The sequence below is a fragment of the Mustela erminea genome, chromosome 21 (genome assembly GCF_009829155.1).
Source record: "Mustela erminea isolate mMusErm1 chromosome 21, mMusErm1.Pri, whole genome shotgun sequence".
Taxonomy (NCBI): Eukaryota; Metazoa; Chordata; class Mammalia; order Carnivora; family Mustelidae; genus Mustela; species Mustela erminea.
The window spans coordinates 31407929-31432892 of record NC_045634.1 but is presented as its reverse complement, the minus strand read 5'-3'; the positions used below and the strand labels follow the sequence as shown (position 1 = coordinate 31432892).

The 24964-nt window shown below is 37.2% G+C and overlaps 1 long non-coding RNA gene across 1 annotated transcript in view; it reads left to right on the top strand.

Annotated features, from left to right (window-relative positions):
* The window catches only part of LOC116581935, a 35666-nt gene extending 12182 nt beyond the window's left edge, over positions 1–23484 (top strand). Inside the window, exons 3-5 of the long non-coding RNA XR_004282309.1 lie at positions 4147–4293; positions 7926–7932; positions 23473–23484. This is a non-coding gene — a long non-coding RNA (uncharacterized LOC116581935). The remainder of the gene's footprint in view (positions 1–4146; positions 4294–7925; positions 7933–23472) is intronic.
* The last annotated feature ends 1480 nt before the right edge of the window (positions 23485–24964 follow it).

Genomic DNA, 24964 nt, shown 5'->3' with positions numbered 1-24964 from the left:
GTTAATTAAAAAACAACCATAACAACAAAAACGCAAAGACTATAAGCTTTGCCTGATCCTTCAAAATTGTAAAAAATGTGATTAAATATCCAAGCAGATTTTCAGGGTTTTGTTACTATGGCTATCTCGGAAACTGGTATTATTGAAACATGTGAAACAAAAGAAACTTTCAAATGCATTTACAGATGGTCAGGGTAATTTATAAGGTATGCGAATGTATTCTACACATGTAACACCTACATTGTCCCACAGTAAGATGTTTATTTATTCAAGAAACACAGAAAAACAAAGACTTCCCCAGTCATTCTTCCTCTAGGGGAGAAAAAGAAAAGACCTGGCAAATTAAAAAATACTATTGCAAAATTTACTTTGGTTCGTTCTTAGTTTTGTAAATAGTATATGGTGTCATTTTGGAAATTATACATTAATGTTGCTTTTAGGATCTCAACGAACATTTTCTGGTTGTGAGTTTTTATACCTATAAATGTATGGTTATGGTAGAGTTCTCTCTCTCTCTATATATATATTTTTTTGCTTTTCTACATTCATATATATAAGATGTGTATGTCTGTATATGTATAGGTAAATAACCAAGATCCAATTTTTCTTAGGTACTAACCACAACAAATAAGACAATATTTGCTATGCTTTATATATTTTTAATATTAAATTTCAAAAGAATGCATTATGTAATAGGCAATATATGCTATACCATATATAAAATAGAATATGTACTATGCATCTATGAATATTATATTACACAAAATATTGTAAGGTTCGATACAGATTGTTACATATTCTACATGATGTATTACATATATAATTAGTTTGGCTGTCATAAACCAAAATAACATAAACAAAACGGAAAGGTCATTTTATTTAGATAAAATTAACACTTTTGGGTTTAGATAGATTTTATGCTATGACAGAGATTTCATTTAAGATCTATGGAGAAAAAGTTGAAACAAAATAAGGCAGGTATGCATATTTTATTGCCTTGTAACTGGTTAGTCTCACAAATTCTGAATTTGTTGAGTGCAAAGAGGAAATGGATCAGTTTTTTTCAACTATTGTCTTTTTAAAAAATTAACATATAATATATTATTGGCCCTAAGGGTATAGGTCTGTGAATCATCAGACTTACACATTTCACAGCGCTCACCATAGCACACACCCTCGCCAAGGTCCATCACCCAGACACCTCATCCCTCCCCCCAACTTCCCTCCAGCAACCCTCGGTTTGTTTCCAGAGATTAAGAGTTTCTTATGGTTTGTCTCCCTCCTGATCCCACCTTGTTTCATTTTTTCCCTCCCTATGCCCCAGGACTCCCCACCTTGCCTCTCAAATTCCTCGTATCAGATAGATCATATGACAGTTGCCTTTCCCTGATTGACTTATTTCGCTTAGCAGTTTAGGATCTCCCAATACTGCCTTTTTAAGAAATCTCAGGTATAGCCCATAGATTTCCAGTCACTCTTAGTCACAAAAAATGTCTTGCTTTGGTAATGAAGAAACTCGATGTATTAAAATTAAATTAAAGGTTTCAGTATCTAATTTAAAATGTCAGTATCCTATCCAATTGCCATATTTTCCTCTCCACCCATCCGGAGCTTGCAATAGGGAATGGGGTTGGGGTCAGTTTACTCTTCTGTCACCTCTCTGTCATGTTGGTGGAGAGTCTCGAGGATGAACTTGGGTGAACAAGTGCTTTCTAATTAGAGCTATTAAAGCTCCTCTATCACTTACTTCTTTGAAGCAAACATTCACATTGTCCACCTCCCCTAGGGTTCACTTCTTGCTCATTCATTGAACTCTTGCAATGCCCTTGCAAATCCTGCTTTTAGAGAACATAATTACTGCAATGTTCCTGGCTCCACAAGGTTGCCCTCTTGGCTAGTTACTGTGGAGACTATGCAGGCTGTCTTCCGTAGTACCCACTCACCCACCCATCTGCCCAAAGGACAGCTGGCCTGTCTCACTGCAGCCCTCTGCCTCTTCTGGCTACTTTCTGACCTCGGGAAGTTCACAATAAAGAAGCAATCATCAGTTTCTAAGACTGTATATTTCTATTTGTGTCCTGAGAAGAAAGGCTCAACTCTTTGGCAATATCTCTCAAAGCATTCTTATCTGTTGTATCAGTCTACATCCAACACTTTATGCAGCTTGCCTGACAGGCAACCAGGGAACAGGGTACCAGTTTCTCCTGTAGAGATACCCTATGTCTTAGTATATCCCTTGGGTATCCCCTCTGTATCCTCCAACCTGAATTCTCCCTGGAGGCTGTAGTCTAAAACCTCATTACTTTATGCCACTGCTGTCTAGTTTATTTTATGTTAATCTGCAAAAACTCAAGGTTTCTAGCCTTTTTAAAAAATATAGGCTCATTGGGAGAATGACCGTGTACATCCTAGAACTGTTTTGCTAAGAAGGACTGGAAATTGGATTATTCATTTTTAGGTATTGAGTTGTAGTTCTTCATTTTGGATACTAGCCCATTATCAGAGACATCATTTGCAAACATCTTCTCCCATTTAATAGGTTGTCTTTCAGTTTTTTTTTTCCTTTGATGTGCAGAAGCTTTTCATTTTGATGTAGTCCCAGTAGTTTATTTTTGCTTTTGTTTCCCTTGCCTCAGGAGATCTGTCTAGAAAATTGTTGGATGGCCAATGATAAGAGACATTATTGCCTGTGCTCTCTTTCTAGGATTTTTATGATTTCAGGTCTCATATTGAGATCTAAAATCAATTTTGATTTAAGATTCAATTTATTTTTGTATAGGGTGTAAGAAAGTGGTCATTTTTTTCTTGTTCCTGTCCATTTTTCTCAACATTATTTGATGAAACTCTCCCCTTCCATATTTTTGCCTCTTATGTAAAGTTTTAATTTGACCGTATAATTGTGGGTTTATTTCTGGGCTCTCTATTCTGTTCTGTTGGCCTGTGTGTCTATTTTAGTGCCACAACCATATTGTTTTGATTACTACAGCTTTGTAGCATATCTTGAAATCTGTGATTGTGACACTTCCAGGTTTGTTCTCCTTTTTCAAGATTGCTTTGGATATTTTAGGTCTTTGTGGTTCCATACAAATTTAAAGATTTTTTGTAACACTTCTGTGAAAAATGCTGGTGGCATTTTCATAAATACTGCATTAAATCCCTAGACTGCTTTGAGAAGGACGACATTTTAGCAATATTTGTTCTCTCATGCCATGAGCTTGGAATAACTTCCCATTTGTGTCATCTTCGTATTTCTTTCATCAGGGTTTTATAGTTTGCGGAGTATAAATCTTTTACCTCTTTGGTTAAGTTTATTCCTAGGTATTTTATTGTTTTTTGTTGCAACTACAAATGTGACTATTGTCTTCACTTCTCTTTCTGTTACTTCATGGCTAATGTGTAGAAATGCAACAGGTGCCTGGGTGACTTAGTCAAGCATCCAACTTTTGGTTTCGGCTCTGGTTCAGCTTTTGATCTCAGGGTCTTGGGATCGAGTCCCCTGTTGGGCTCTGTGCCCAGTACAGGGTTTACTTTTCCCTCTCGCTCTGTTCCTCTCCCTGCTCATGCTCTATCTCTCTCCATCTATTTCTAAAGTGAATAAATACAGTCTTTTTAAAAAAAGAAATATAACAGAATTCTGTATATTGATTTTTGTAACCTTTGAACTTACTGAATTCATTTATCTGTTCTGGTCGTTTTTTGGTGGAATCTTTACAGTTTTCTAAATAGAGTATCATGTCTTCTGCGAATAGTGAAAGTTTATCCTCTTCCTTACCAACTGGATGTCTTTTATTTCTTTGATTGTTGTATCTAGAACTTTCAGTACTCTATTGAATAAAAATGGTAAGAGTGGACATCCTTGTCTTCTTCCTGACCGTTAGAGAAAAGCTCTCAGTTTTTCCCCTTTGAGGATGGTGTTTGCTATGGGTTTTCTCTTTTTTCTAAGATTTTATTTATTTGACAGAGAGAGACCAAGAGAGGGAACACAAGCTGGGGCAGTGAGAGAGGGAGAAGCAGGCTTCCTGCTGAGCAAAGAGCCCCATGTGGGTGGGGGTTCATCCCAGGACTCTGGGATCATGACCTGAGCCAAAGGCAGACACTTAATGACTGAGCCACCCAGGTGTCCTCTGCTGTGGGTTTTCATACAAGGCCTTTACTATGTTGAGGTACCTTCTTTCTAAACCTACTTTGGAAATAAATGGATGTTGTACTTTGTCAAATGCTTTTTCTGCATCTGTTGAAAGGGTCATATGGTTTGTATCCTTTCTATTGTTGATGTGATATAACATGTTGATTGTGAACATTGAATGGCTCTTGAATCTCAGAATAAATCCCATTGGATTATGGTGAATGTTTTTTAAATACATTGAACTGGCCTGTAATTCTCTTTTTCTTCAGTGTCTTTATCTGGTTTTGATATGAGGGTAATGCTGGTCTCCCAGAAAAAATTTAGAACATTTCCATCCACCCTATTTTTTGAAGTCGTTTGAGAAGAATAGGTATTAACTTTTCTTTAAATGTTTGGTAGAATTCACCTATTAGGCCATCTGTTCCTGAACTTTATTTTATTTTATTTTATTTTTTGGAGTTTTTTGATTACTGATTCAGTTTCTTTGCGGGTATTCAGTCTGTTCAAATTTTTTATTTCTTCCTAACTCAGTTTTGGTAGTTTATATGTTTGTAGGAAATTATCTATTTCTTCTAGGTTGTTCAATTTGTTAGCATATAATTTTCATTCATATTCTCCTAACAATCCATACCACAGAAATAAAAAGGATTGCATTTTTCCTATTTCATTTTTTATTTTGTTTGCATCCTGTCTCTCTCTCTTTCTCTCTCTTTCTCTTTTAATCAACTTTTTTGATCTTCTTTTATTGAGTTCTTCATTTCTGATAGTTTCTTTATGTTTTCTGTCTCTTTCTTGAGGGCCTCTTTTTCTGTCTCTTTTTACTGAGGCCCTCCGCTCTTTTCTCAAGTCCAATGAGTGTTTTTATGATGATTATTTTAAATTTTCTATCAGGCATATTACTTATCTCCATTTCATTTAACTCTCTTGCTGTGATTTTTGTCCTATTCTTTCATTTGGAACATATTCCTCTGCCTCCTTATTTTGTCTCTCTGTGTTTCTCTGTGTTAGGAAAGTTAGCTATGTCTCTTGCTCCTGAAAGTAATGGCCTTATGAAAAAGAAGCTCTGTATTGCTGTGACCCCTGTTTTCCAGAACTTGGCACTACAGGGGTGTCTTCTGTGTATATTGTAAACACCCTACTCTTGTGGCAAAGCCGCATTTGCTTTCAGTCCAGTCATCTGCAATGGTTCTCTTTGTCTGTTATGGGCAGGGTTTGGTTCCTGTGTTGTGAGTGGGCCATTCTGGGGCCATCTTGGGCTTGAGTTGTCAGACCAAGCGTCTACCAGAGCTGTGGTCGCAGGGAACTACAGGCTGTTTTCCCTGTGTTATACCCTCAGAGGCTTTAGGTGATGGGTGGGGCCTTCGGTCAGCTCAGATATGTGCCCTCAGGCCACTGCTGCAGCAGCCCGTGGAGCTGGTGTGTGTGGTTTTCCTTCCCTGGCCCTGGGCCGGGAGTCAGTTTACAGTGAAGCTGACCCTGGTTGGGGCTGTTTGCACACGCCAGGCTTGTGATTCTGCTTTGATTGGCTCCTGAAGAAGGCATGTTGAAGGAGGTGGGTGCCCAGGAGACCACAGGCATGGGGTGGTGCATGGTGTTTGCAAGTTTTGTGCTGGACTCCTGTGGGAGGAAACCTATAGCTACTTTGGAAAACTGCCGTGGGTGAGCTGGGGGTAGGTGCAGATCCACAGAATAGTGGGAGCTCAGGAAGCACTGTCTGCATGCTAGGTGGAGTGTTCTAGCTGACCTGGTTCCCACAGATGGTGGTGGATCTAGGTTGAGGGATGGGCAAGGGAAATGAGACCCCCACTCCTCTGTTCTTAAGAAAGTTTCCTACAGATTCCTGCCTCTCTAGCACATGATATATCATTTGTAAATATATCTTCCCACATCCCCCAAATCCTTTGGGGTTCTGAGCAAGGGAGCCCGATGTGGGGCTCCCTCCCAGGACTCTGGGATCATGACCTGAGCCAAAGGCAGATGCTTAATGACTAAGCCACACAGGCACCCCAATGGATTTGTTTTCGTTCAGACTTTACATGATATTTCTTTCTCTAAACGTTTCTTTCAACCATCCTGTATCTTTATTTTTGCAACATATCTCTTGAGAATAGCATAGGCCGGTTTTAAATCAAATCTAATTGTATGATATTAGTGTTTAACTTGGAGAATTTAATTCATGTTCCATGTAATCACTGCTGTTGTTCAGTTTTTACCTGTAATGTTGTATTTTCTATTAACAGATTTATTTAAAAATCCTACTTTGTCTTCTTTTTAATTAATATTTTAATTGCTTTTTATGCCCATTTAATAATATAGTATTCTTTTATTAATTTATTCTAAAAATTGCATCACATTTCCTTGACTGTTTCAGTTTAACGCAGCTACTTACTTAATTCTAGAACCTGAGAATATGAGATCTACCTTCCGATGCTTTACCTTATGCGTGATTATTGTCATGATTTTCTTGTTTAAAGGGATGTTAAACGCCACAAGACACCTAGAGACTTAACTCCCTTTCTGGGGTTCATCATTTCCTCTTGCATTTCATTTTTCTATATGCAAGTTTTTGCTTTTGCTTTCTTTAGTTTCAAAATTTCTACTTTAAATTCAGTTTTGCAGGTGAGCAACTACCTCAGTTCTTTTTAAACTAGAACAATTTTTCTCCTTAAATAGTTCGTAATTAAATATAGACAGAAAAGGGAACATTGCCGTCTAACCAACATCCAGCAAAGATAATTTCCAAAATGAGTGCTCTAACTGAATGTTAGTTTTGCCTGTTTTTGTGCTGTTTGTAACTGGAAGTATACAGTATTTTACTTGTTTGTATGTGACTTTCTTTGCAAAAGATTACGTATATGAGGGGCACCTGTGTGGCTCAGTGGGTTAAAGCCTCTGCTTTCAGCTAAGGTCATGATCCCGGGGTCCTGGGATCGAGTCCCTCATTGGGCTCTCTGCTCAGCGGGGAGCCTGCTTCTTCCTCTCTCTCTCTCTGCCTGCATCTCTCCTACTTTTGATTTCTGTCAAATAAATAAATAAAATCTTAAAAAAAAAGATTATGTATATAAAATGTATAAATACTTTAACCTGTACTTCAGTTAAATGACTTTTGGTTAAGTATCACTCTCATTTAGCAGTCATTGAAAGTATATTATCACATTATCTTCTGGCTTTTAACTTTTCATTGGAGAAGTCAGGAGTTAGGCTCAATGTTGTTTCTTTGAAGGCATATGGGGTAGTTCGCTGTGGTTGCCATAACAGAATATCACAGACTGGGTGACTTAACAGAAATTTATTTCCTCACAGTTGGAAATCCAAGGTCAAGGTCATCAAGGTTGGTTTGTCCTGAGGCCTCTCTTGGTGGCTTGAAGAGGTGGCCTCCCTGCTGTGCCCTCACATGTCTTTGCTCTGTGATCTCATGTGCATGTCTACCTTTCTTCCTCTTAAAAGGACCTCATCAGCCAGATTAATGGTATCATTTTAACTTAATCTCTTCTTCAAAGACCTATCTGCAAATAGAGGCACACTCTGAAGTACTCGGGTTAGAACTTTGACATAGAAATTTTGGAGGGACACAATTCAGCCTGTAAGAGAATCCGTATCGGTATTTGATGTTTTTAAGACGTTTTCTTTGTTTTGGTTTTCAGTGGGGTGTTTAAGGGTTGCTTTCTTCATTTTACCCTTTTGGATTGGTATCTTCCACTAACTTGGCAAAGTTTTCGCATATTGTGTCATCAGATTTTGATTTTTTTCCCCATGTGTTACTTCCTCCTTCTGTTAATTTAAATTCCATATATATTAGAATTTGTGTGTGTCCCATATATCTTGTAAGCTCTTACCCACATTTGTACTCTTGTTTTTCTCTGTGCTGCAGATTTATTTCCTGATCTATTGTCCATTTGCTAACCTATGTTTTGCTGTGTCCAATCCATTGCTAAACCCACCCTTTATGTATTTAATTTCAGTTATAATACACGTATATTTTGGCAAATCACTTATTTTCCTAAAAATTAGAATTTTATAGGGAATTTTCCATCCTTTCACCAGTTTATTTCATCCATCTTTTCTTTGTTTTCTGTGACGACTTCATTACCATTGTTGTCTGCTTGCTCTCCTGTCTGGGTCACCTGTGGGTTCATTTTTATAGTTTGCAATTTGTCTTGTTTATTAATTAGGTACTCTTGCTTCTTTCGTGTGTGTTTTCATTGTATGCCGAACTCTGTGGAAAAGAACTTTAGAAGTTTCAGATCAAACCACAGGAGAGGGCTTATGCTGCTATTATCACGTCGAGTCTGGGGTGTTGCACCATAATTCAGTGAGAGGCTGATCTGAGTCAAGTCTGGCTTTCGGTGTTTGTAAGTCTAAATTTACTTGTGGTTTACTTCTATTACCAGAATGTGTCCTTCAGAAGCTTCCGGTAGATTGCTTGCTTGGACTTTGCATCCTTAACTCTGAAAGGCTGTTGGCAATTTATTTCTGCCTTTCACAGTATTTCATATTTTCTTTTTAGCCTACTTTCTTGATTAAAATTTTGTCACGTATCTTCAAGGGGAACACTGTCTTTAAGGACTCTCGTGTTTCCAATTTAGAAACTGCTGCAGTCTCTGCGGTTTCTCTGTCCTTTAGTGGTGGGCCTCTGCGAGGAGCCAAGACTGTTTGTTATCTTGGCCTCTAATTACACCTGTGTTTGCAAACTATTCATGAAAAAGCAGATGAATTTGTTATTGCCAATTCAGCCTTCTTTTTAGGTTTTCAATTTTCTAGGATCACTTGTTCCAGCAGGTGTCTGTCCCTATACACCACAGCACAGAGAGGATTTTCACTTTGCTTTTAAGAAACTTTCTCTCTAATCCTGCATCTTCTATAACATCCTCAGCATTCGGTAAAATGCTTTTGGGGAAAACAGGCTTGAGTTTGAGCCCTGTCAAAGCCCATATTTTGTTTGAACAGCCCTATACACTTGCCAAAAGCCTTTCTCATTCTCCCCACTCTGATCTCACATGCACAGAGGTTTCATCCACCGTGGGTGTGCATGCTGAATGCGCAAATGAAATTAAGAAAAAAAAAAGTAGCTGTGAATATTTAGTTCACCTGAACAGTCTGCCCCCTCTATAAACAGAGTCCATCCACTCTTCTTGGTTTGAAAGCTCACTGACAGCTTTAAAAATATGATTTTGGTGGGGGGGGGTGCCTGGCTGACTTAGTAGAACAGCCAACTCTTGATCTTGGAGTCATGAGCTTAAGCCCCAGATTGGGTATAGAGCTTATTTTAAATAAATAAATAAACCTTTAAAAAAATGTGATTTTGTAACCGTAGAGTTTATCTGGCTTTACTAGTTGTTGACAAAACGTCGGTATCCTCTTGATCTTTCAGAAGTATGCTTTTGTTTTTTTTATCTGCTGTATTTTGAATACAAATAAGCCTACATGGATGAATAGCTCATTATAAATGCAAAAGGTAATACAGGTTTTAACCAGTTATAATCTGTTTAAGAGAATTTGAAACACTCCAAGTGTATTTTACAAATTTAAGATCCTCGTGAATATTTTAGGCGTGGGTTAAATTATCAGAATGAATATTACACAACATGTCTGTATGTATAGATGCATACATATATATGACATCAAGAATGCATGTAATTTTGAATTAGAAAAAGAATTATATATATATCTAAATACAAATATAGATACATAGGTATATAGTTCTATATGAATGCATAACTATGCAGCCATACAATAATGTATTTTTTGGCTGCATACACTATACTTGTATCAAAGTAAGATGTTAAATTTTTATAGAAACCAAGCCATAGATAAGAAATAAAAGAAATAAACATCTTTTTAAAGATTTTATTGATTTATTAGAGAGAAGGTGAGAGAGCAGAAGGGGGGGAGGGGCAGAGGGAGAAGCAGACTCCCTGCTGAGCAGGGAGCCCGATGCAGGGCTCGATCCTGCGATTCCAGAATCATGACCTGAGCCAAAGGCAGTTGCTTAACCAACTGAGCCACCTAGGCACTCCAAGAAATAAAGTTTAAAATAAGTTTAATTAATTCAGTAATGATTACCAGTCACCTCAGGGCAAACAGCCCAATAAAACATTAGCATATTAGAGGTGCCTGAGTGGCTCAGTCAGTTAAGTGTCCTACTCTTGAATTTGGCTCAGATCATGATCTCAGGGTGATGAGATGGAGTCCCACAGCAGGATCCTTGTTGAGGATGGAGTCCGCTTGAGACTCTCTCTCCTTCTCCATCTGCCCCTCTCCCTCATGCTCCCTGTCTTCTCTAGAATGAAAGAATGAGTAAATAAATAAATTAAGTCTTTAAAAAAGTATATATTCTCTCAAAAGCTTGGCAATTAGAAACGAATGCATTAAAAAGAATGCCTTTTTAATAAAATATGATTTTAAAATAATGCCGTGTTGCATAAAACAGTACTACAAACTTAGTGACGTTAGTAAACACATGTTTATTATCTCGCTTCTGTCTGCTGGTCAGGAATCTCCTCATGGCTTAGCTTTTTCCCACACTCGGAGTCTCGGAAGGCTGTCTTCCAGGGAATAGGTCGGCTACAGTTGTATCTGCAGGGTTAACGGGGGAAAGAATCCACTTTGACGCTCATTTAGGTTGCTGGCAGAATTCCTTTCTTGAGGATGGTAGGACTAAGGAAGACAGATCTTCGCGACTCATCATCTGGAAGCTATCGTCAGCTTCTGAAAACCACCCACTGTTCCCTCATTTGTGGTGTTTGCTGTAAGGAATTTGCAACATGTTCGCTTGTTTCCTCAATGCCAGCAGGAAAGCAGGAGAGAGTGTGATAGCGAGATAACCTCTCACTGAAAGCAGGTATATCATGAGAGTGACATTCTGTTACCTTAACCGTATTTTACTGGTTTGGCCAAGTCATACCTTTCCCATACTGAGGAGGAAAGGATTATGCAAAACAATTCTCACAGCATGCTAGATCACTGAAGCTACCTCAGTGTTTGTCTGCCATGGGATCCTGACCATTGATGTGACACTTTCAGATGCATGATTTTGGAAAATGATTAACTTCAAAAGACTAAATAATCATGGGGAAATGTGCTGTATTCTATGTGCTGTATTCTCCTAGCACTGGAGTTTTGCTGTTGTCCTTAATCAGTAGACTTGGTCTTAGCTAGAAAAAGAAGGAAACAATAGACTTGGTCTTAGCTAGAAAAAGAAGGAAACAAAAGTGAATTGGGGTTACTAAGAAAAGAAAAAAAAAACCCTCAAATCACAGATAATTAGTTTAGTTATATGCATGTCCAAATTCTTACTAAAATATACTTAAAGCTTTGTGTTTGTGATTGTGTGTGTGGGTATAAATGGTGCAGAGCAAAGAAAGTTTAGAACTATTTCTCCAAGGAACTTCCATTGTCAACTTGAACATTTACTCTTGACATACTTATTTCTTTACTAAAGAGAGGAAAACGTACCATTTAGTTTAAAACCTGACTATTTACTCAGGATCACAATTGTCCTCAATGTTGTGAATAACTGGTGTTTATAAAACTGTTTGTGGGAAGTTTGCGGGAAAGAAATCTTAATTCTGAGAGAACATTTGGATTCAACAGCTATACTACCTTTCAGTCCACCACTTAAAATATTTTTAGCCTCAGGGTTTGTGTTTCATTTGACAGAGGTCCCATATTCCCCCCTTGCTCTTGACTGCTATTGCTGATTCTTCTCAACCCTAAGGACATTTATACTTCATCCCAAGAAGCTAGATAGAACATTCTGAACTCTTTTTCCTTCCACACATTCACACTTATTTTGACCTGGCTGGAAAGTTGGAAATTTGAATTTGGTTTCTTTTACAAGAGCAGAAAATTTTAAAAGTATAAAATAGTGTGAATGCATGGATGAGTGAAACATTATATGAGAGATGAATTTCTGAAACTTCCATAAATCATCTATTTTATTCATATCTAAGAACCAAAAAAAAAATACAAATCAGATCCTCATAATTGTTTAAATGAGGCCATGGATTATTTAATACTGAAATTGTTATAAGCACACTTATTGAGCACTTAGAGTAAAGCTGATGGTCACACTGGAGTACGGTGGACTTTTAATCCCATATGACCAGTTTCTTTATCAAAAGGGGACATTTGTTCACTGATCTGCACGTAGGGAGAACATACATAGAGACTATGGCTGAGGTCAGGTGATGCTCCTGTTAGTTAAGGAACTAACTAACAGAATTAGTTAGTGATTACCAGCAAACCATCAGGAACAAGGGGAGAGGAATGGGACAGATGCTTCCTCACAACTCTCAGCGGGGACCAGCCCTGCTAACACCTTGATCTTACTTACTGCTTCTAAAACTATGAGACTCTAAATTTCTGCTACTTAGGTCCCCACAGCTTGTGTTACCTCGCTATGTTAGCCTAGCAACTAATATGGGAAGCAAGCAGAAAATGGGGCAGAAAAACTGCTTGAAAAAAAAAAATGGCTAATTTCTGTTTCCAAAAAATAAGACAGGCATGAATTTATAGATTTCTAAGATTGTATAAATCATGAGGATAAAAATAAGTTCACTTTTATGATTTGATGTTTTCTACATTTTATGTAAAGTGGCATAAAATAATCTTGACATAGCTTGTGGAGTCATTGAAAAACTACTAAAAACAATGAAAAAAGGTATAGGTGAAAATTAGAATATTTCGATTAAAAAAAAGGTCAGTTAATGTCAGAGTCCTAATAAATAGAGGTGCCAAGGAGAAAACAAATAATGAAGCATTACGCTAACATGCTACAATATTAACAGTTACATTAAACTCTCCTTAATAGACTCTTCAATTAATAGGTAATGATTGTCAGATTGGATAAATAGACTCTCTTCAATTAAAAGGCAGTGACTGTCATAACAGATAAAGAACACATGTTTTAGTACAAAAGACATAGGTTGAAAACAAATGACTGGAAAATACATACAATGCCAACAGTAAGGATAAAAAAGGTAGCATGCCTTTTATTAATCTATTCGTACTATGGGATGCCTGGGTGGCTTAATTGGTTAAGTGACTGACTTCAGCTCAGGTCGTGATCCCAGGGTCCTGGGATCGAATCCCACATGGGCTCCTTGCTCGGTGGGAGGCCATCTTCTCCCTCTCCCACTCCCCATGCTTGTGTTCCCTCTCTCACTGTGTCTGTCTCTAGCAAATAAATCAATAAAATCTTTAAAAAATAATCTTTTAGTACCAGACAAAATAGGTATAGATTTTAAAAACTATTGCCATTGTATAAGTGGGACATTTCCTAAGGATACTTGTCACCTTGAAGTCATGCCAATTATAAATGTGTATATTTATAACAAATAACAGAGTTTCAAAATATGTACAGAAGCACTGATGTAGTAGAAGGACAAACTGCAGGAGCCCACAATGATAGATGAGGCATTCTAACATCCCTATTTCAGTAACTGACAAAATAACTAGATTAAAATAATCACTCAAAACATAGAGGAGCTGAGCAACACTGTTCATCGCTTTGACCTATGTGATACTTATTATAGACACTATGTTCAATCAGACCACATTCAAGGGCTTATGATATCCTCACCACAGTAGGCCATATGCTGGGACATAAAAATTATGTATCAATAAATTAAAATACACTGAAATTCCCAATTACATTGAGAATTACATGAGAAAACAGTAAGGTATTTAAAATATTTCCAAAAACTTTGAAATTAAACAAAAACGTCTAAATAATCCATAGGTCAAGAAAGAAAGGACAACAAATGAGAACATACTCTGAATTCAATGGAATGTAAACACAGCCTACCAAAATGTATGAGATGAAGTTAGCAAAGTTCTCTCCCTGATTATATCAGGGAAGATGAAAGGTCATTATTTAATGATTTGAGTGTCTCTTTCATAAACACAGAAAAAGAAGAACTAATTATTCATTAAGTAAAAAGAAGAAATAATGTAGATAAAGGCAAAAATCAACAATAGAAAAAAATACAAAAATCAAGATCAAAGCTGATTTTTCAAGGATGCAATAAAATTGATAAAACTCTGAGACTAATAAAAGTACACACAGATAAACAGTATCAATAATAAAAGGGAGATTGTTAGTCTAGATCCTACAGACATTAAAGGGATAACAAGGAGTTTTATGAACAACATTATTCCAAGGCTAACACTATCTTTAAAGGACCCAAACTTCTATAATCTACCTAACAAGAAATAATATCCATACTGGAAAAAAAAAAAGCTTAGCCAAGAGATGGTTTCCCTGGACAATTTCATAAGCCTTTAAAGGATTTATATCTCAAATATCTGGAAGATTTTCCAACTCAGTAATAAGACAGTCAACCCAAAATGGATAAACATTTTTAACAGTTATTTTACAAAAGATAAATGGATGATGAATATGCATATAAAGATATTCAAAGTCACCAGTCATCAGAAAGATTAGCATTAACACTCCAATGACATAGTACTGACATCCATTTTGGTTAAAATTAGGAAGATGTGTTGATGAGGATTTGAAGCAACTGGAACTCTCCTACTTTGGAAGATGGAAATGCAGAATTGTGCAACTGTTTTAGAAAACAAATTAGCATTTGCTAACATATGCTAACAAATTAGCATAGACTCTACAGATAGAATCTAAAATTGCATATGGCCCAGGAATCTAAGAGATTCACCCAAGAGCAATGAAAATACATGTCCACACAATGACCTGTACACAAAATGTTGGTAGTAGCGTTGGTGATAGCAGCCAAAAATTAGAAATAATCTAAACGATGCAAATGTGCATCTACTGACATGCACCAGATTTTGGTGAGCTCATGCAATGGAACACACTGCAATAAAAAAGAACAGTTGGCATATATATACAAACAGTCTGGATGAATTTCAAAACATTATGCAAAGTAAAGAATTTTAAGTAACGCATATTGCAAGATTTTATTAATATGATACTCTACGGGGAAAAAAAGCAAATAATACTGACCAACAGCAGATCATGATAGCTAGGGTTCAGGGAAAGGGAGTTGATTGTAAAGGGACATGAGGGAATTTTTTGAAAATATTTTATTTATCTGAGAGAAAGAACAGGAGCGAGGTGGCGGGAGGCAGAAGGAGAGGGAGAAGCAGGCTCCGCCTTGAGCAGGGGGTTCTGATGCAGGACTGGATCCCAGGACCACCTGAGCCAAAGGCAGGTCCTTAACCAACAGACCCACCTGAGGATTTTTGATATATTAGTACAATTGAATGCCTTGGTTGTGGTCATTATGAATATACTTAATACTCCACAAACAAAAGAAGGAAGCCACGTCTTAGACCTAGGGTCCCGGTTCCTATGTTGAATTTCGCACTAGCTCTGCTGGGTTTTAATAAGTGTCGCTCTCGACCCGCAAGAACGACCCGTAGGCGAGGTGAGTGGCAAACTTCTTTATTCACAATCTTCAGCCGGGGACCCCCCCCAGTCTAAGACCCCCAAGTATATCTCCACCAAGTGCGAACTATATCCAATCAGAGTATACCACGACTAACAAAACTACCAATCAGAAGGACTATCTATGTGCACGCATCGTGCTCGTGAGCACGTATGTGACTCCATAGGTTTTCTTTGTTCTACAGATCATGCGCCTTTCCCTTGACTCCTGGTATCTATCAAACGTCACCCGCGAATGCACTCACAGTCCTTGGGTTAATCTCTCACTCCTCCCACTCTTCTGGCCTTGCTTAGTGCGTGACTCCCTGCATCTGCTCGCATTCCTTAGGCAAACTATCTACAGCCTTGGCCTCTCATGCCTTGCTTAGTACATGACTCCTTGCTCCTGCTGCATGGCTCTCCACAAATAAGATGTGCTGTGTCAGTGAAAACCAGAAATATTCAGAGCTTCTTTTTAAAATAACCTTGTGGGAGAGAGAAAAGATGGCTAAGAATAGGTCTGGACTATCAAACTTCTTATAGTAAAAGGAGATATTAGGATGCGGTGGCGGTGCAAAATAGCGGTTAGGCATGTGGTCTCTGGTGTCTGGGGTGTAAGTTCTATTTGTGCTCCTTACTGTGTGAACTTAGGAAATTACATAACCCCTCTGTGCTTCAGTTTCCTCTCACGTAAAACGGAGGGAAAAATAGGTTATTGACAAGTTTGTCGCGATGGTGACAAAACTGTTTCTCCACATAAAACACCTAAAACAACACCTGCTTTAGTCTAAGTAAACAACACAATTACTGTTCGAAATTATCCGTGGCCGTATACATGCTTTCCTCCCCTGCCTCATACCAGTAGGTGATACATGAAGGAAGCACAATTATAATCAGTTTAAGTCAACTTGATTATATTGTAGATACTAATTTGGTGAATTGAGGCCAATAAAGATGTACTTCCTCTGGAGAATTTCATATTACTGAAATGTGAAATCTTCTATCATGTGGTTGTGAGTGACTGTTTTTCATGACATTAGTTAAATCTCTATTTTAAAGTTATCGAATCCACTAAAAATCCAAAATATAACAAAAATGAAAATAACAAAGTCCAAGAAGGAAAGGTGTTTTAAATAATTGAGAATGTCTGCCTTACCTTTGAGAGCTAACCTTGATAGTCCTGTGGCTGAATTTACCCATAAGCAAACATGTTGCCTACCTGAAAAGACTTTACTATTTACGTACAGCAGTTATTAACAAAAGATAATATAATTCCTGTACCTATTTATAATGATGTTAAACATGGGACTTGTAAGACTGAAGACAGACTTTTTTGGATGATTTTCTAAAATACTCAAAGTAGATTCCTGTAACAGGAGAAAGAAAGGCAGAATGGTTTCAAGTCACAGGAACCTGAACTCCACAGTGAATGAACGCTGGAGAATAGTTCTTGGTTGTATAAAAACCACTGATTCCAAAATGTCTATGACTCTAGTGCAACAATTACACCTTTTAAATCAATGGGAATTTTAGAGTGCAGCAAAGGGATAGAGCTGAGCCCCGAGTAATTAATTAAAATGACAAATGTGTGTAAATGATGAATATAGACTATTGTAATTAGAGACTCACCAGGTGTAGTAAATATGCCCTACTTTCCATTTTCAAAATTGCTTATAGCGTAATGGTAAGATGATTTTCAGGGGCTCATCTGAAATCCCAGCTCTCTGCAGACAATGGGTGATCTAGTTACAGTTTCCCTTGCAACAGGGGATATGCATCTAAAGACATACAGAGGTGATAAAATAAATGTTTAGAATAGTTCCAGAGAATGAGGAATCTCTGTAGGAGGTAAAGGGGTGAATGGCATAATTAACTTGGGGTTGGGAAGAAAGATAATTCATATTTTGCCTTTATAACAAGGTTAGCTAAAATATTTGTACCTTTTTTTTTTTTTTAGTATTTTCAAAATGTTGCCAAAAATTCTACTCAAATCTCTCCTCTTATAAAAACTTGAGATTTGTCCAAATGTGATTAATTTGATAACTTACCCTTCCCACTTTTACAAAGTAGAGATTCACAGCTGTTACTAATTACAAGCATACCCTTCATAAAATAACCCAATAAAAAAAATAAATTTACTAGAAGGTTAAGTTCAGGTACACGGATTTGCATTAACAAAGGACACTCTTTTTTAAAATTTAATCCTTCAAAAAAGAATTGTACTAATACGCTTAAATGATTGGGAAAAAATTTTTAAAATAATTGATAGATTTAATTTTTAAAATAATTGATAGATTTAAAGAGCAGAGAAGAAGATAGCTAAAATGTTGAGTCATTGATATTGAATATAAATGAAGATAAAGCATCGTGTTGAATATAAATGAAGATAAAGAAAAGATTCCACTTCTTGATGTATTTTAAAGCCAAAGTGAATATTGCTCTCAGTTCCTGTAGGTTGGCTAAAGGGGCTCTATTTAGGATGTGAATAGTTTATTTTATATAATCTCCAAATACATAGCTTTTTATTTGGTTTCTTCAAATTCTGTCTTTGTTTTTTTAATTATATAAAGATGAGAAATCAGTTTTATAACCTAACAAATTTACTTATCAAAATCATGTTAATAGTTTCATAAACTAGGCAAAAAAAAAAAAAAAAGAAGAAGAAGAAGAAGAAGAAGAAGCATGAGACAGGCACGCACATTTACAGAACTGTGTGTCAGTCATACCAGATCCCTGCAGGAAGGAATTCCTAGCACCACCTCGTTCCTCTCTGAAAACACAGAGCAATCCTAGTCTCTATGTCCACATTGACTTGTCCAGCGTGGCCAACCCTGTACTTCTTGATGGTTCCCTTCTGCTATGAACATGCATGGTCAGTCTTCTGTTTCTTGGAGCAGACATTGACCCTCCTCAACCACAGCTGGTTTGCAAATTGGCCCCCATACACACAGGGCAAAAGGAAACTGAACAAAGAGGCGGGCCAGTCTGGGAAGTTTTATAAGCAAGCGCACTCACAGGTGAGTGGCCCGGAGATGAGTAGAGCTCCACACGTGTGTGCCAGAATCTTCAACGTTTTTAGAGAGACCTTACTTGGGTTCAGTCAGTGTGTACCGTCCAGATGGTCTCAACAAAACATTGTTCTCTTGAAGGCTGCATCCTGGAAAATGGTTCCTGTTGTGGAAGCTGCGGGCAGAACATTCATTCCAACGATGGGGGTGGGTTGGGGGAGTGGGGGAGGAAGGAGACTCTGATTGCCTGGGCGCAGCTTAAGGGTCATTTGGTGGTCCTCTCCATGGCCTTCACTGAGGACTATTCAGGGAAGACCAGGGCTATGCAGATGATTAATCTGACGCATTTTTCTGGGTAGGTTGTAGTGTGTATTTAATTTAAAGGTAAGAATTTTTCAACTGTTAATTGACTTGCTTGGTTTCATTAGTTGGTAAGTACCGTCACCAAGATTGAAACAAAGGTATGTCTCGTTCCAGAGCCTATCTGCTTCCTCGGGGGAGAATCAACTGTAGATATTCCCCTTTCTCTGAGTATCCTTTGGTATAAGCCTCAGGATCACAGCAGCGGCACACTGTACAGCGGACAGGTGTGCTCTTCACAGAGACAGGAAAGGAACTACTTCTTTGGGGAGTTGCCCAGTACAATTACTCTGATATCTTAACATGAAATTTCTAATACCTCACATTATTGACTTTTGATCCTGGGTACTTTTCTGTAGAAGATTGTTTTAGCATCCAGGATTTAACTATGAAGTGTATTTTCCCAGAGTGACATGATATCTGTAATATAATATAAACAATACATATGTGATAAATTAGATCTATGAGATATGTTTTCCTATAGATACACCTATATTTTCCTATATATACCTACGACATACATTTTCTTCCACAGAGGAGATTTAGGATTTTACTGATATTATCTTTTATTGATAATGCCTTTATTGATATTGATATTTATAAAAGAAATTTTTAAATCTTATTGATATTCTACTGTGTGTGTGAAAGACTAAAATACATGGTCAATGGATAGATATACATTTAGACTCTCTAGAACTAAACTCCTAGCATAGTTTTATTCATTCATTAACATATACACATGCATGTCTCTGTATGTAGGTATGCCTTTATTTATGGGGATTAAAAGTAAGCATGTGGCCATCGTGTATATCATTATTTTATGGAAAAACCTTCCGTTGTAAATAACTGATAAATAAACTTTTAGATAACGGTCCGTTTTAAGCTTGGAAATTATAGGATTCTAGAGAATATATTGTATAGCAAATCCTAACTCATTTTTACGAGAACTTGGATTTTTGAGGGTAGAGCAAAGGCTGGTTGGAAGAAGTTCTATGAATATAATAGTTAATCCTGTGTTAAGTTCCCTGTAGCAGTGAGACTGATCCAACAATGGTGTCAGCTTCTTGGGAGAAACTGACCTCAGTCATCCCAAAAGCATGAAGATAGAGGATAGAAATCACCTTTTTGGTGTTGTTTTGTTTTGTTTTGTGTTTTGTGTTTTGTTTTTTTGGTGTCTTTTTAAAGGATTCTTCCCATGACAGTGGGATGCTAGATTAAATATAGCCGAGGCATATTTGAACACTGGTTCCAATGTTTTATGATTCCGTAAATTGCTCCTGTTTTCATGAACATCATGCCGGTTTATGTGTATATATATGCACACATGTACACATACACACATTATGTATATGTCACTGGGTAGAGTTGGCAAGAAATTATCTTTTTTTTTTTTTAAAAAGCTTTGTATATATGATTTTTAAAAATGAAAAAAATCTGCATTCCTTTATAACAAATTTCTCTTACGGCTTCTTTGATTAATATTCAGTTTTATCCTTTTTCTTGAAGACAATTCCCAATTGTCCCAGCAGTGGAGCTCTTCACTTTCCGCTCTGGCTGTCACATTTTTCTAGAAATCTACTGGAAGTTTACTAGGTTCTCTCACGGTGAGCTATCCTGTCATGATCAGTATTTGTAGATGGGATTTCTGCTGATAAGGTGAAAATAAAGGACAGGAAATGTATGTTGTAGCGTTGGCTTCTTTTTACTATCATAGTACTCATTCTTTGAAAGGCAGGGAAGCAGGGATTCCAGATGTGTGGTATAAATGTGCAATTGATTTTTGAATGCTCAAAGAAGAAAGCAATGCAATCAAATTCTTGGTAGCTCATGTTGAGTTAAAAGGCAAAATCTAGAAAGCTGTGTCTTGATTTTAAATACTCTGACCCTTGAATCAGGCTTTCTCTCTGTAGTTGCTTCAACAGGAGTACAGTGCTCGCTAACTGCATTGTAAACCTCGGAGAAAGTTGGTATTGGCTTTGTATGAAGTCATTGTATCTTGCAGTTTTAATAAATTAGCTGTTATTTGGATATAAATGTCTTTTTGTTTCTCTTTGTGGGAATATCGGAGTTTGACTGAATGCCATCGTATGTTGGATTTAGTATTGATGCTCAAACTTAAAACTTTCCATTCAGTAGCATTAATGAAGGCAATATAACTATTTTGAGATACATTTGGATGTCTTTTACCTAATTTATGTACTTAGCTTATCTTACTCTGTCTTCTGTAAACTTGAGCTTAGGGGAAGAACAAACGAGCTACTGTAAATTAGGCAGTAAGGATGTGATTTTTCAATACCGCCTGAATATATCGCTGATGTAAAATAGTGATAGAAAAAAAGTTTCATTAGCATATGATATTTTAGAAAAACAATTAAATGCCATCCATCAAATGTAAGTGTTTCTCTTAAGTAATATTTTCCTTTGCTGTGAGTACAAGTGTGTATTTTGGGGATATAGTTTAACTTCAGTTTGCATTTAATTAAACCAAAATATAAAGGGAGTAACTGTTGAATTTATTTCAATCCCAGTTAATTAATAAACCCACGTACCTGACTAAAATTAGAATTTTGCAGTCGATGGAAGTGTTTTTATTTATACTTTATCTCATTTATGGAAGTGATTCCCATTTTCAGTCCTGTTAGCCTTTTTTACCAAGAGAGTAGACCCATTTGTGGCGAATATTTGGAGCACATTTAATTGCTATTATTTAATATATGGAGCACATTTAATTTTTAGCCAATTGCATTGATGTTCAGGCCTATCTAAAAAAGTTTAAAGTTCATTACAGTTAGCTGTTTGTGTTTTCAAGAAGCAAAGCTCTATTGGCCAGTTGTCTGCAGTCACTGTAGGTTACATCTTAGAAGCCCAGTTTGGATAAGATCAGTCTGTGCAACTACCACCAAGCCTGGGTGTAGACCCCTGGAGAACTGGACCCAGATATAAATGAGCCACAAAGTCTGCTTTTCCTAGGAAAGACAGGTGTACGTATCCTGGATGAGAACTCTTTTCTTAAATGGAAAGTAGCTTCAGGCAGAAAGAAAAAGGGTCCAGGTGAAGAAGTTTTGGAATGATGTTCCCAAGAAACAAGCCAAAGCAGACCAGTCAACAAGAACAACTGTAAACACAAACATCCCAGTTATCAAGCTAGGAAACCCGCCACTCCCTGAAATCTTACTCCATAACCATTCTTGTCTATGAATCCTCCAGAGGTGTGAGGGCCATATCCAGGGGGCCCCAAATTGCACAGAACCGTTTACCCCCAGCATGATTTTTGTTGTTGTTGTTTTTGTGAAGAATGTGCTGTGATTTGAACTTATGGTCCTGCCCAGAAATACTTCTTTTTCTGGTCTTACAACCTATTCATGAGGACAACAGTCTTTCTTAGTTTAGACATTTTAAAATTGTCTCTTGGTGTTCCAAACTCAGTAGGTCACGAGCTTTTCAAGGATAAGGAGCATGACTTATTTATTTTAATAAGTCCCAAGCTTGCCATAATTACTGTCATATTTAAAAATTCAAACTCTCAAGTAAGTGGTGACACATTAAGTCAGAGCCCCTTGCTGTGATTTAAAAAAAAAAAAAAAAAAAAAAAAATACTTCAGTGATGGAATTGAGATTGAATTTCAAGGAGGGAAAAAGGGTCACAGAAAGGGGAGGCAGACATCCTAAAAGCAACGTCTTTCTTAGTTCTTCTAGGCACCAGACCTCTTACCCTTTACACACATTTTCCCTGTGTCACCCAGAGAGGGGGGCTATATGGGACAGGAACAAGCGGGCATTGCTGTGGGAGCGTCCTGCTCCCTTCGTCCATTGAGCAGCTCTTCCTGAATTGTTTTCTCCTCAGTACGCATCTGAACACGATACCCGCCGCGTTCTGGTCCCCCTTTCTCTACGCAGAGCTCATCTCCCATTATTTTAAATTCCTGGGAGACACGGTCAGGCTTCTTGTTTTGTGTAACTCCGTCTTTTTCTTCACCATTTAATGATTCAGTAGCTGAGCCTCATTTTCATTTCACCCTTCCATTTCACGTTTCCTCTTGAACTACCTGGGAGCCCTCCTGGTATGTACTCGATCACTAAAGTGTGTCCTTTATGTTAAAGCTCCACTTTATAGAGCCAGACGGAGTGGAATGTGAAACACATAGATAGCCTTTAATTTTTTAAAAAACCTACCTTGTGTTTGTCTAGTGTATGTTAGTGTGTGTCTATGAGAAGGAGAAAGTTTTTAGAAAAAAAATCTTTCTAGTATGTTAAAATTTTATAAAATCTTTCTTTTTTAACTTCACTGATCTCATCTTTTCAACTTACTGTAACTCAGGTGGTTTATCATTGAATTTCTATACATTTAGATATCACAATACATGCATGTTCCCTTCTGACACACACTCCAGGCGTGTGTGTGTGTGTGTGTGTGTGTGTGTGTGTACGTTCTTTTTCTTTGTTTTACTTTATATACTATTTTGCTGAAATATACTCACATGCAGAGTGTCAAAATCATAAAATGCAAATCAATGGATGATCATAAAGTAGATCCATGCACATGAACTCTACCAGATCAAGAAGTAGAGGATTATCAAACCTCAGATTCCCTTCATTCCCCCTCTCTCCACCCCAAAGGTTATTTCTCTCCTGACTTCGGACACCATAGTTTAGTTTTGTGTCTCTTTGGAAAATTATACATACAGAATTTTACAGTATTATCTGTAAATAGTTTCATGTATTGCTTCTTGTATTCCACATAGTGTTTGTGAAATTTCCTCTGTTGTGCCATAACTACAGGGGTTTTGTTTTGGTTTGTTTTTCATATTTACTGATTACTGTTTACTGTTCTCCTATAACAATATCGTGATTTTTTTTTTTTTACCCATCTTAATGTTTGTGGACATTAGTATTTTTTCCAATTTCATCTATGTGGAAGAGTGCTGCTCAGATGATTTCGTACATGCCTTTTGATGCACATATGTATGTATTCTACATATGAAATTGCTAAATTCTTTTTTAAAAGATTTTATTTATTTATTTGACAGACAGAGATCACAAGTAGGCAGAGAGGCAGGCAGAGAGAGAGAGGAGGAAGCAGGCTCCCTGCTGAGCAGAGAGCCCGATGTGGAGCTCGATCCCAGGACCCTGAGATGATGACCTGAGCCGAAGGCAGAGGCTTTAACCCACTGAGCCACCCACATGCCCCCAAATTGCTAAATTCTTGCTTGTGCTTAGATAATCCTAAATAATGGCACCCATATGTCTAAAGAGATTACATCAGTTTGAGCTACAGTCACTGCACATCCTCAAGAAAATTTGACATTCTCCATGCATTTAATCTTAGCTGTTCAAGCTTGTGTGTTTTGGTGTTTCACTTTGGTTTCAATTTGCGTTTCACAGATTTTGAGTAAGTTGGAACCAGTTATTTGCATGCGCTATTGAGATATCTTTTCTGAAGTCTAGTTCCTCTCTCTTCTTGATTTTTTTTCCTCCCTTTCTTGCTCATTTCCTCTGTCAGTTCTCATCATTATCAACTTCTCATCTCTTCTGTCTGACCATCCTTCTCTGTCTCTCCCTGTGTTTCTAGCTCCTTCTTACACTATCAGTCTTTTTCTCCTCTTTCCACACACACCATTTCTCTCAGCTTTTTTCTCTTTTCAACAATGGCACCATTGCTTCAAAAAGTTTTGTATTTATGATTTCCACATTGTAACTTTCCTGTTTACGTCGTTTTCTGTGGAATTGGAAGCTAGTGTGAAATCTTTTAAGTTATAATACCAACACTATTAACATTCACTTTGTGGATATTTTAATAATTTGTTTTTAATTTCTCAATATGCTATCTTAAAACATTTTAGTTGTTTATCAGATGCATATTAGCATTTGTCTTTTAGGGCATTATGGCCATGAGGTTGTAAGTTATGAATATGATATTTAATACAAATACAGAAAAACATACCGTCTAGGTAAAAAGTATGTAACTTAGGTGGATAAGCATGACTGAATGATAGCAGAACTCAAATAATTGTAAATGTCTGATAAAACTGATTCTTTTTATCTTGGTGGGTAACATAGACC